Source organism: Suncus etruscus, chromosome 11 (genome assembly GCF_024139225.1).
Source record: "Suncus etruscus isolate mSunEtr1 chromosome 11, mSunEtr1.pri.cur, whole genome shotgun sequence".
In the NCBI taxonomy this organism is placed as follows: Eukaryota; Metazoa; Chordata; class Mammalia; order Eulipotyphla; family Soricidae; genus Suncus; species Suncus etruscus.
Window position 1 is genome coordinate 19,828,265 of NC_064858.1, and position 11,979 is coordinate 19,840,243.

General features: G+C 42.7%; 1 pseudogene; it reads left to right on the forward strand.

The window, feature by feature from the left end:
• The first annotated feature begins 10,541 nt into the window (after positions 1 to 10,541).
• On the forward strand, positions 10,542 to 11,474 carry LOC126022812 (pre-mRNA-splicing factor 38A-like; annotated as a pseudogene).
• Positions 11,475 to 11,979: the final 505 nt, after the last annotated feature.

Here is an 11,979-nt window from a genome sequence, read left to right on the forward strand (position 1 = left end):
CAAAAATGATTCAACTCAGTTGAACTTGAACATATTTCCAAACAAGAAGGAAGGAGCAGTTGGGCGACTTGTTTTTCTTAAATTAAAAACCTTTTCAAACAATCAGCCAGACTCTAGAATGCTTTATGGGGAGATGGGGACAGAGGTGGAAAGTGAAGACACCATTAGCTCAGCCCTCATAGTTTTTCTTTTCCAATCTATGAAGAAATAGGCACTTGGGTACCTTTGGGAAATCATGCACCTGAGAAGGCTCAGTCCTGATCTGGTTTGATGGGACACAGCAAAATTAAAAGCAGCTCATCATAGCTCCAAGAGAGACACAGCCATGTCCACAAGCTCAAAATCTTTCCTTTACGCTTAGAGAAGCCTAGGGACTCCTGACGCTTCCACTCCTGAGAAGATAATGCATAAACATTCCTTGCTTCCCAACCCTGTACCTGCTCTGGTGCTCAGAACTGAAGGCCCTGACACAGGAGTCTGTAGCCTAGCAGATGCTCATGCTGATAACCCAGCATTCTCCTGCATTAGGGACTGCCTTGCACTTTTTTTTCTTTTTTTTTTTTTTTTTTTGGTTTTTGGGTCACACCAGGCAGCGCTCAGGGGTTACTCCTGGCTCTATGCTCAGAAATCGCTCCTAGCAGGCTCATGGGACCATATGGGATACCGGGATTTGAACCACTGTCCTTCTGTATGCAAGACAAACTCCTTACCTCCATGCTATCTCTCCGGCCCCTGCCCTGCACTTTTGGGGGTTATGTAGTAGTGGGGATCCAACACAGGCTTCATACTTCCTCACCCTTTGCTGCTTCAGCTATATCTAAAGAACAGTTTTTTGAGGGGTACATCCAGCAGTGCTCAGAGCTTATTCCTGGCTCTGCACTCAGTGGTACTTGGGAACTATATGAAATGCTGGGGATCAAATCTGGGTCAGCTGCTATGCTAGGCCCCTCTGATTCCAGTTGTTAAGGTTTTAAACTGGCCTACAATCTAACTTCACCTGCACTTCTGCTCAGAAACACATATACATATGTACACATCCATACGTACATACACACACACACACACACACACACACACACATGCACGTATTGTATGAATCATGATTCCAAGGTTCAGGATCACCCCCATTTCAGAACACATGAGTGGACTGTTTCATGCAAGAAAGGAGCTCTCTTCAGATGTGCTTTAACTCTCTGATCCTGGGGACCATTGTCCCTTATCCCGGGACCACCCTATAACCCCTCTTTGCCCAGTCTATTCCCCAAGAGCTGAGAAGATGAAAGCTTACTGATCTTAAATGCTGCTCCGGGCATATTTATTCATTAGCGCTATTAAGCCAGGCTTAACAGCTGGCACAGAGATCTGACACAGAGGTCATACCAATTTGACACAGATTATTATCTCTCCAGAGATTAGATTCTTATCACTTCAGAGATTTGTTGAGAAATGTATTTTCTCAACACTGGCTCCAGGTGAGTGGGTTCCCTCACAAGCCCACACTGGGTATAGGGTGGTTCTACCTGGTCAAGACCTTGGACCCTTTGGGACATCCCAAACTTTGAGTGGCTCTGACTGGCGGGGAAACTCGGTGGAATCAGCCTTCCCTCAGTAAGTGGGGCCACAGCACTTGGTCATATGCAACGAACTCACCAACAAGGGGGCACACCCCATAGTGCTGAATCTGGACCTGCAGAGGCCAGAGATGATTCTGTGAGATGGAGAGAAGCAGCTTGTAAGTGCAGCCTCCAGAAGTGTTCCAGAGCTGGCAGGCATCTGATCATTTCTCAGATGCTGGTGAGAGGCCCCCGCAGGTGCGCCAGCAGCAGGTTCAATGAGAGAAGTGAGCCTCTCAGATGTTCTCATGATGCATGGAAGTGTATTTCATCAGGATGAAAGGAAGAAGAGAGAAGGGTGGGGAAGGAAGAAGTTTTGCCTGGTGGGGGAAAGCCTTCATGTCACCATCTTCAATCTAATTGTTCTTAAAAATTGCTTCATTGCAAGGTAAAGAGCTGAGGGGAAATCAAATAGATGCAGTGTGGAACCAAATTCAGGCAGCTGGGCCAATGATTGGAAGGGGAAATTGGGATATATAACACATATGTGCATGGATACACAAACACACACACATGACTGAAGTTTGAGGGAACCTTCCAGACATCTCTAACAAATGGTATAGACAGCGTCAGAAGTTTTGTACTCAGGCTTTTCACTAGTGACAACAATGCAAGTAGACCAGGATGAGGCATCACGGGCAGCTAGGACACACATGAATAGAAACTTGCAAAACAAGTTTATTTTTTTCATTCAACTAGAAGATAACTCACTGTCTAGACCCCAACATGGATGAAAATCATCCTGAAAGTCCAACCTACATGAGTCGTTCTTATTTTCATTCTGGTGTGGTGGAGTTGGACTCCACCCAGTGGTTCTACTCAGTATTGTTCATGTGTTTCATTACCATGTACACTGTGGGCGCACAAGTCCTATTTATGTTGTGTGTGTTCACAAATACCATGCATGCTATGTGCACATAAATAATGTGTACACCTGTATTCATGTCTCAGATAGGCTGTGAGTATACAAGTACTGCACACAACACACATATACAAGTCCCATGTAAATTTGTGTGCATACAAGTACTATGTACACTGTGTGTACAACTATCATGGTCACTGTGACTATACAAGTGTCATATACTGCTGTGAGTGTGCAAAATACCATGTAGACTGTGCCTATAAATACCATGTACACTGCACAAATATGTACATTTTTAGCATCCAAATCTCATATACTGCTATGAGTATGCAAAATTCCATGTAAACTGTGCCTACAAAAGCCATGTACACTGTACAAATATGTACACTGTTAGCATACAAGTGCCATGCTCTTACACTGTGTATAGTGTGAATTTTACATTGTGTACTAGTGTGTGCTGTACCCAAGGGACTTCCCTCCCTTTTTATCCTTCCTCCCTCCCTTCCTAGGGTACTAAGAGCATGCTTCTCACTCTTCCTAAATATTATATCCATCAGAGCTTTCAGTGATGAGCTATTCTCTTCTCATACCCAGAGGTCCAATATGCCAGCAATGAGGAATTAGGGAGTAAAATCAACTGCTAAGAGGCAGGGAGATCTCTAATTCTGCCTATGTAAGAAAAAACCTCAGTCAAAAAGCAAAAGAATGAGTTTTAGAGTTTTCAGATTGAAAACCTGGAACAAGAGCACTCAATCAGGAGCCCCAAGCACAGGGAACCATAGCCTATTGGTGAAACTGTGGACCAGGTTGCAGTTAGACTCAGAGGATGAAAAGCTGTGAGGGTTGATGGCATAAAACACAAAGTTTGACTGTTTAAGCAGGAGTCAGATAAAGAATTGTACCAACTGTCTCTATCTACACCAGAGACAAAATTCGTGTGTGATTGGGGCCTGTTTTCTGACCTCATTGTATTAACAGAGGCACAAGGCAGCTTATCCTTGAAGTGCTGCTGATGAGAGAGGTCCAGGGCTGCACAGGCAAGCAGGGGAGACACAGATGTTGCAGCATCTCACCCAAGGAAAGAGGCACCGCTGATCTCTATCCTCACACTATGCAGGGTAAGGTGGTGTCTGGAAATGCTTAGAACTCAGTGGAGCCATTTCCTTGGGTCTGTCTGCCTGTCCAGTTTAAATGAGGGTCACTTCTTGAACCAGGATCTGCACAAGGAGCTACTGCCAAGTCTCTGGCACTAGGTCTTTCTGCTGGAAAAATGATCCTGGAGACTTTCTACTGGCTCATCTAGCTATTCAAATTGTGGCATAGTTGCCGACAAATTGATGTGGTGAAGGTCTTTGTGGATGAGGCAAGGAAAATAAGAGTCTGATGGGTGACTTTACAGCCCTCTACAGGTGCTAGGAAAGACTTTAGCAGGGTCAGGCTATATTTAGATTCTTCTTGGCCCTTATGGTTTGTCAGGGGGGTCACAGAAACCAGGTGGTAAAATGGGAACCATTTGGAGCTCCGATTCATTCCAGCCTGAGAAATACACAGAATGTGCACTGCATGGGTGCCCAACACTGGCTCTACTTTCTAGTCAGATGGAGCTGAGAGTTGAGCAGCCCTAAATATGCATGTGTGTATATGCATGCATTTGTACATGTTCACACACATGTATGTGAATGCATGTGTGCACATGTGTGTGTGCCCTTCCCATCCAAGCCTAGTAAAGGACAGGGTATTGGGAGGCTTCAAAATGGCTAAATCTAAGCTGGAGGGACAGTGCATTTGGGATGGTGGTTTGCAAGCAGCCAACCTAGACTCAGTCCCCAGCATCTGATATAGTTCCCCATGCCCACCAGGAGTACTTCCTGAGCACCACTTATTGGATGTTTCTCCCCCAAACCAAAACACACACACACACACACACACACACAAACAAACAAACAAAAACACCAGCAATGAGTGAACTGAGTGCACCCAGTTCTCATACCCTATCAGAGGCACAAACTGCCCTACAGCATCTGGCTAGCAGAAGGCAGAGGCACTTGAAAGAGATACAACAGAAAAAGACAAACAGGGATGTAGGGATGTAGGGATGCCAAGCCAGCAAGCAATAGGAGTGAAGCACACCACACTCTAGCCATTAGCCTAGGCCTGTCCTGTCCTCGTATGCTGCTCTTGGCATGTAGCCTGTAGTTTTTCTTTTTTTTTTTTTTTTGTTTTTTGTTTTTTGGGTCACACCCGGTGGTGCTCAGGGGTTACTCCTGGCTGTCTGCTCAGAAATAGCTCCTGGCAGGCACGGGAGACCATATGGGACACCAGGATTCGAACCAACCACCTTTGGTCCTGGATCGGCTGCTTGCAAGGCAAACGCCGCTATGCTATCTCTCCGGGCCCAGCCTGTAGTTTTTCTATGCACAAACAACACATTGGAGACCATTTTATTGACTCCCCATGGGGTTCTCTGTTTCAGGGGAGAGGGGAGGTCAGGGACCACCATGCTCTGGACACTTCCACTCTCCCAGACGTAACTCTCTCCTCTGCTCTTGGCTTCAGTCCCTTGATCTCATCCTTTCTTATAGGGCATGTTTGGTGTTGTCCCAGGAAAGTCACACAGCCCTTGGTGCAGTTAACACTCTGATGTGAACTGAGTGGATTTACTCCTAGACTTTGGCCAGCTCAGAAGCTTCATCCCATTCCCTTATACAGGGGACAGATGTCAGCAATCCTGTCTCTACACATAATGGATAAACCTGCAAGCTGGCAGTAATGTTTTCCCAAGGCCACTCAGTCATTTGTGGTTTCTACCTTTGGTTCAGTTGTTCAATGTTGTTTACTGTTCCTACCCTAATCAATATTTGTACTTCACCCTAGGGTGTGATCTGGTGATGGGATATTGGATTACTCCCTACTTGGTATTTCTCTCAGACCCTAGGGTGTGGTCTGATTCTTGACAATAAAAGTAGGGGTCTGAGGAAGGCAGAGACTCATTCTTCAGTCCTCTTCTACTGAGTTTCTTTCCTTCTTAGGAATAGAAAACTTGAGTGGATGAATTCCTTGCTTGAGTGCTGGATTTCTGAACCTGTTCTTGTACCTCTTCACTATGTGAATTATTTCCTGCGTCAGTGTGTGCTTCCAGACCTGCATCTCACCAGATCCTTGTTTTGGAGCCTTAGGCTCCACTAGCAGCAGTTCAGCTCACTGTAGAATGTGTTCCTTCACATATTACATGAGTTTATTCACTGCTCTGAAGTGTCCCTAGGCCTGCAATGCAATAGCACTTATTAATGGTACCCCCAATCTCCCAAATGCCTTTCCTATTCCCTGGCAACTAAAGACTTAGATATTTATCAGGGCCTCAGTGGTCACTGTTCACTTCTCACTTGGAACTCTATGTTTCTGTAAGGATGCTGAGTCCACTTGTAGAGTGCAGAAAAGGAAACATGATGATGGACATCCAGGTCTGGATGAGAGTAGGGAACATGGAGCCTCTGGCTCCTGACAAAGTGCAGGATTCATGGGTTTATGGAATTCCTCTGCACCCTAATAAAGCTAAACAACTGGAAAGGTCTCTGATAAGGGAGCATCCACTGTTTACCTTACAGGTGTTCCCAGGAGGACGGTTAGCAGCTGCAGCTCCTGCCTGCTCCACCCCACAATGTCTTTTAGTCTTCTTGAGAGCTGACACAAAGCTCTGGATAAAGAGCAAATAAAAGCTAGGGCAGAGCCAGGTTCCTGTGGCTTGGAGGGCCACTCCACTCTCTAAAACAGCCACTTCCAGAAACTTCTGTGGCAGCCCCAGGGCTTTCCTCGCTGGATCTTGGGGCCAGAATGTGGCTTTTTGGCTATGTTGCCTCAGCATTTCTAAAGCTTTACAATTCCCTTCTACTAAACAGAGCACTTTAAACTGGTGAAGTGAAAACTAGTTGTTCTGTACCCATGAGCCCAAGGGAATCTTCTCAAGACATAAACCTTTTGTGGCAGATCTTCCTAGACCAGAAAGGTTGGTTTGTGATGTTTGGACCCTTTTAGTAAATCTGAAAAATATGTGTATTCCCCATTCAGCAAATAAGCACAAAGTGAACTATGTTAAGGTTGGGCACAGGAAGTGCTGGCCCCTACCCTTTGGGGGCGTTTGAGACTTTATGGCAACTAAAATAGATCTGAGACATACTCGGGTTTGCAGAGAAAAGAAAAAGGATGAGAGGAGATACTGTGTATGTATGGGATCATGGTTCAATCCCTAGTACCAGGTGATCCCTGAACACTCTCAGGGTATTCCTGGAGACCACTGAACATGGCATGTGTAGCTCTGATCATGTTCAGCCCCTCTGGGCCTGAGAAACAGAACATCCTTGGACCCTAGCACTGGGCCATATGGTTGGCTAATTGGCAATGACCAGACATGGCACTGGTCCCCTAAGCATTATGTGAAAGCCTGCCTCAGACAAAATAGAATGTAAGATGAAGTACAAACTGGTTATAATATATATGTATATATATGTATATATATAGTGTAGTTAAGAAATAATATTGTTGCATATTCCCCCCAAAGAAGACAAACAAAACAAAAACAAAACAAAAAAAGCTAATCCATGAAGTGACAACTCTGAACATACAACTCAATTTGGAATGAAACATAAATTAACAAAATACATAGTCAAGAATTAGCCTTTGATTTTATTTTACTTCATTCAGCATATCTGATTTCAACTCAAATGCAGTTAAATTAGTTCCTGAAACAACTTTAGAGAACATGACAGGATCACCCTTTTCCTCATTCTAAGCCAGTCACGCTCAATGAAATGTATTTTAAATCTACATCTCACTAGATTCATTATTATTATTATTATTATTATTATTATTATTATTATTATTAATTTTGGTATGTTTGGACTACACTCAGAAGTATTCTGGGCTTACTCCTGAATGTGCATTCAGAAATCACTCCTGGTTATACAGGAGACTGTATGGGATGCTGGGGATCAACCCAGGGTTGGCCACATACCAGGCCTGTGTCTTCCCCACACTGTACTCTTGCTGTGGCTTCTAGTTCACATTTAAAAATCAGAGGAGGGTGAAGCCTGTTTGCTGCCAAATGCCATTTCAAGCTGATTCTGCATGACCATTGGCTGCAGCTTTTGGGACTAATCCTGCCCAGAAGCTTCTGTGGAAGCTATGAGATTGAGGTGAGCTGACACTTCCCAAGCAAGATGTAGCCTGATTGTTGCGGAAGACCATTGCACGCAGTTGCTACTTGACCATTAGCTGCAGCTTTTGGGAGCAATCCTGCCCAGAAGTGTCTGCAGAATCTAAGTGATTGGAGATGAGCTGGCACTGCCCAACGAAGTGGAGCCTGATTGCCACCAAATGCCATTGCAAGCAGCTGCTGCCTGACTATTGCCTCTACTTTTGGGAACAATTCTACCCAGAAGTGTCTGCAAAAGCTATGTGATCAGAGGTAAGCTGAAACCGCCCAAGAAGGGTGGAACCAGAAGAGCCCAGACCCTTTGCTTTTCTCTATGGTTGCTCACATCTCCTAGTCAATGAACACACTGATATCATCACACATAAAGAAAACATCACATTACAGCATGACCACGGGGGAAACAATACAAGCCAACACCGTGCATAAAGAATAAAGATGGCAGTTCTGATGATCCCAAAACTGCCAACCACTTAGTTATTAGCCTCTCAGATAAGGAGTTTAGAAAAGAAATATGGAGGATGTTGAAAGAACTCAAAGAAAGCATAGATCAAGCCGAATGGACCACATATAAGAACCAAAAGAATATCAAGATAGAAATCAGAAAACTTCCAACTGAAATAACAGAACTGAAAAACGCGGTAGGCAAAATGAAAACCTCACTGTAAAGCCTCTCCAACAGAGTAATAGCAACTGAGGATCAAATCAGTGAACTGGAAGATGAGGTGCATAACAACTCCATACAACAAAAGAGAATGTAAAAGAGACTTAAAACAAATGATCAGACAATGAAAAAAATTCTTACTCAAAAATGTGAACAGATGAAAATAGATGTCTTTTATAAACTCAACAGAAATAGCATAAGAATCACTGGAGTACCAGAGACCCAGAAAGAAAATCCCTAGGAAGAATCTAGAGTTACGGAAATAATTAGAGGGAAACTCCCAGAGCTAAAGAATGCATGCAACCAAATCCTGCACGACCAGAGTACCAGTTAAAAGAGATCCAGAAAAAAAGCACCCCAAGATACATCCTAGTTACAATGATGAATTCCACAGATAGATATAGAATGATAAAAGCAGCAAGATCGAAAAGAAAAATTACATTCAAAGGATCATCCTTGGGCCTGGAGAGATAGCACAGCGGCATTTGCCTTGCAAGCAGCTGATCCAGGACCAAAGGTGGTTGGTTCAAATCCCGGTGTCCCATATGGTCCCCCGTGCCTGCTAGGAGCTATTTCTGAGCAGACAGACAGGAGTAACCCCTGAGCACCACCGGGTGTGGCCCAAAAACCAAAAAAAAAAAAAAAAGGATCATCCTTAAGATTTACAGCAGATCTGTCACCAGAAACCCACAAGACCAGAAGGAAGTAGTGGGATATAGTGAAAAAACTCAAAGAAATGAATGCATCGCCTAGAATACTGCACCCAGCCAGACTTATTTTCAGGTTTGAAGGAAGTATACATAGCTCCACAGATAAACAACAGCTCATAAACTTTATAGATTCAAAACCAACTTAAAAGACAAACAAAAATGTCTACTTTTTTTTGTTTTGTTTGTTTGTTTTCAGGCCACACTCAGTGATGCTCAGAGGTTACTCCTTACTATATGCTCAGAAAATGCTCCTGGCTTGCGAGACCATATGGGATACCAGGGGATTGAACCACAGTCAGTCCTAGCCTACTGCATGCAAAGCAGATGTTCTACCACTTGTGCCACCACTCTGGCCCCGGAAATGTCTACTCTAAGACAGACCAAAAGACACACCAAAATCCTACACAAAATGACACTAAATCCCATGAAAATGATCTCCCTCAATGTCAAAGGACTAAATGCACCAATTAAGAGACAGAATGGCAAATGGATCAACAAGCTGAATCCAATGTTCTGCCTTCTAGAAATACATCTGAATAGTCAGAACAAACATACACTCAAAATCAAAGGATGGAGGACAATCATCCAAGCAAACACTCTCTTAAAAAGGCAGAGTGGCCATATTAATATCAAATAACACAAACTTTAGACTTAGAAAAGTTATAAGGGACAATGATAAATATTTTATAATAATAAAGAGATATGTTATGTAAAATGAAAAAAATCACACTCTTAAAATATACTCACCCAATAAGGGACCAGCAAAATATTTAATACAATTATTGACAATTCTGAAAGATGACATCAATACCAACACAATAATAGTGGGAGACCTCAATGCTACCCTGTCATCCTTTGATAACTCAACCAGGATAAAACCTAACAAGAATACACTAGATTTAAAAGGAAAAATAGAAGAAAGTGGCCTAGTATACATACATACATACATACATACATACATACATACATACATATCCAGAAAACTGGATATACATTCTTCTCCAATGCACATGGGTCATTCTCCAGGATAGACAACATGCTGGCCCATAAAATATAACTCCATAAAATCAAGAGGATAGAAATCATACAGGCTATCTTCTCAGATCACAGTGCACTGAAATTAGAACTAAATTACAAAGGGACACAGAAGAAAATCTGGAAATTAAACAGTTCACTATTGAATAACCAGTGGGTCGAAGATAAAATCAAAGTGAAAATCAAAAGACTCCTGGAAACAAATGCAAAAGAAAACACAAATTATCAGAATTTGTGGAACACAGCAAAAGCAGTACTAAGAAGAAAATTTGTAGCTTTGAAAACACACATCAGAAAGAAAAATAGAACCTAAATAAATAACTTAATGAGACAGCTTATAAAATTAGAAAATGATCAACAGAATGGACCAAAAATAGGTAGGCAGAAGGAAATAACAAAGCTTAGAGCAGAAATCAATGAAGTGGGGAAATAGAATGAAAAACATTCTAAAATGGTGAACTGCACTATGAAAGATGCTCACAGTATCCACAGCACCAACCCTCAGTATCTGGTGGAAAAGATAATTTGGACCAAATCTATGAGTCTAAGTACTGGAAAGAAGAGTGTTTTGAGCTGATGGCTGAACTTGTAGTTTATAAAGCCATGGAGTTAAGGTTTGTGGATGGTGTGTATAGAGGCAACATAAAACCAACTCACTTCCTGTGCTTGACCTTGAAGATGCTACAAATCTAACCCGAGAAGGATATCATTGTAGAGTTTATAAAACAAATGAAAATTTCAAGTATGTCAGTATGCTGGGTGCACTTTACATGAGACTGACAGGCACTTCCATTGATTGCTACAAGTATTTAGAGCCTCTATACAATGACTACAGAAAAATCAAGAGTGAGAGCCGTAATGGGGAGTTTGAAATGATGCACATAGATGAGTTTATTGATGGACTACTACACATGAGGGAGTCTATGATATCATTCTGCCCCATCTACAGAAATATTATGTATTAGGAGAAGCTGAGCAGTTTCAGCCTCGGGTTAGTGCTCTTGCAGAAGATATAGATGACATGGAGTCCAGTGAAGAAGAGGAAGAAGATGAGAAATTGGAGAGAGTGCCATCACTTGATCACTACTGAAGAAGCTACCGAGACTTAGACAAGCCTTAGTGCTCTCCCACTCTGCGCTATAGGAGAAGTAGGAGCAGGTCACCTAGAAGAGGGAGTTGACCTCCCAAGAAAAGACCTTCCTCTCGAAGAGAAAGAAATCAGAGCAAGAGTCCAAGATGTCGTCATAGAAAATCCCAATATTGAAGTCATAGATCTCGCTCCAAGTCTCCAGGCCATCATCATAGTCACAGGCATAGAAGCCATTCAAAGTCTCCTGACAGATTGAAGTAAAGCAAGAGAAAAAGTCAAAGAGGGAATAAATAATGGATTTATTTTGGTTTTAGTCCAAATGACTTCTTATGGAATTGAAGGCATCTGTCTATATGGAAGAACTAAGAACTATTCCTTAGGCAGCTACATATTTAACCAAGTTTCTCACTTGTTTTCTTTAAGTGACCAAGGTGCTGAGGCTATTATTATTTTGTGAATTTTTGGTTATGATATTTGGACCACACCCATCAGAGCTCAAGGTTTATTCCTGGCTCTGCACTCAGGAATCACTCCTGGCTGAGTTTGGGGGACCATCTGCAGTGCCAGGGATCTTACCCAGGTTAGCTGCATGCAAATCAAGAGCCTCCCTACTATAGTAGCACTCTAGCTTTAGGTGTTGAAGTTTTTTAATCTCTTTTTGCCCTTATTTTTGGAAGAGCTGCTTTTGACATCAACTTTGACTTGACTCATCTGAGGATTGAAAGGATTTTCAGTGTGGAGAGTAAGACTGACCAGGAAAAGATGTAGCCACCAGGTGATTCTTTCATTACTAAATATG